Source organism: Manis javanica, chromosome 12 (assembly GCF_040802235.1).
Source record: "Manis javanica isolate MJ-LG chromosome 12, MJ_LKY, whole genome shotgun sequence".
Taxonomy (NCBI): Eukaryota; Metazoa; Chordata; class Mammalia; order Pholidota; family Manidae; genus Manis; species Manis javanica.
In genome coordinates this window covers 26,899,375-26,901,244 of record NC_133167.1, presented here as the reverse complement: position 1 = coordinate 26,901,244, position 1,870 = coordinate 26,899,375, and positions in this window count along the sequence as shown.

The following is a 1,870-nucleotide window of genomic DNA, read 5'->3' as shown; positions in this document are numbered from 1 at the left end:
AGAAAGTGAAATTCAGACTAAAGTATCTGAGGTGTAGGTGTGGGCAAAGGGAATTGGGAGATGGCTTACTTAGGAGGTGACTGCCCACAGGTTAAGGCAGCAGTGGTCAAAATATGGTCCCCATGAGCAGCATCGTTATCCCCTGAAACTTGTTAAGGATGCAAATTCTCCAATGCTACCTAGGACCTGCAGAATCAGAAACCTTGGAGATGGGGTCCAGCACTATTTTAACAGATGATTCTGATTCTGGTAATGTTGAAAACTACTGGTCTAGGACTGAGCTAGGCTGATGGCATTTACTAACTGGAACTGGGGAGAATGTTAAAAATGTAGGAGTCAATACAGGTTTTAAGCTTGGATGAGTGGGAGAAGTCACTTGTTTAAACGATCTAACTATATTACTTATTCATTCCACTAAAAACAAATAAAAACCTATTGGAAGATATTTTTCTAACAAGCTATATAGCTCTTTGGCTGTAAGTACAGATAGTCATGTACATAAGAATATATTCATTGGCTATAAGTAACAGAAACCACAAGTAACAGGGGCTTAAACCATAAAGTTATTCATTGTTTATTTGACAGAAATTCTGAAGTTGGTCCAGGGTTGGTTCAGAGGCTCTTTGAGACCACCAAGTCCTCAGGCCAAGATGCCAGGCTTTTCTCTCTTTCTACACAGCTTCCCTCTTGTTGGCACCCCACTGGTGATGTCTCTCTTCATGGACCCAAAGTAGCTGCCCAAACTGCAAGCATTATATCCTGGTAAACAGTACTGAAGTAGGGAGGAAATAGGTGGAAGCCGAAGTGCTTTCTCCTTGCATACCACTCTCTCTCTCTCTCTGTCTCACACCTCCAGAGACCTCTTTATGTGTCATTGTAGAAAACTGGGTCACATACCCGTCCCTAGACAATCTGGCTGTGGGAGTAGCTTAGATCTATCAAGATTCATGCCTTAGGTTTGGGCCCATTGCCCATCCCAACAAAATCAGAGCGCAGTTGGTAAAGAGAATGGGGACAGGGCTGTAGAGAGGGCAACTAACAGTGCCCACTATAGTTACAAGGATATATACATTTAACCTCTATTTCCATGACCAGTAATTATTTTACTCACACAATGCCTTTCTCTAAGTAATATTCTAAAATTTCTACAGAATATTTCTCCTGCAGGCCTTAACCATGACAGTTTTAATAATACAGAGAAAATCATTTTTAATAACTGCACATTCAAGTTACTCTAAGTGGGATGAAGACATGTGAGATTTCCCAAGTTGGGCCACTATATATATCAAGCTACCGTGTGAACTAGTGCATTAGCTGAAAAACAAAATAAAACACCTTGCTGAGAGGTATTTTTGAAATGGCGTCATCGTTAGTAAACAAATAGCAAACACTAATACTTCCCTCCGTGTGTAATTCCTTATCTCATATTAATTTGGGACAAATGTGTATAGTAGGTATAGTGATTAAAATCAGTTTGTTCTATTCTCCTATGGGAGTCTATCCTAGAGCATCCCAGTCATCCTGTAGTGGTACAAAATAAATGATACCTTATGTTCAGGCTGGAAAGTACAGTCTGTTGGGGGAGGGCCTGAATATTTCCTACAGTGTCCCTAAAGGGAAATTCTCATGTCTCTCTCTCTCTGGTCCTTTTTTAGATGTCAACCTTTTAGAAAGTGTTGACTGTCTCATCGGTCAGAGCTTGACACCACTGGGAAGAATATCATTAAGAGGCAGGATTGCTACCTTGAAAAGCCATGTATGTCTGTGGTCGTATTCTCTGTTCTGGCTTTTCCACCTGGTTTCTGCTGATAAGTGACTGGCATATCGGATTCAGGGCAGTGGGGAAGCTGTGCTTGGGTGAAGAAGCTCT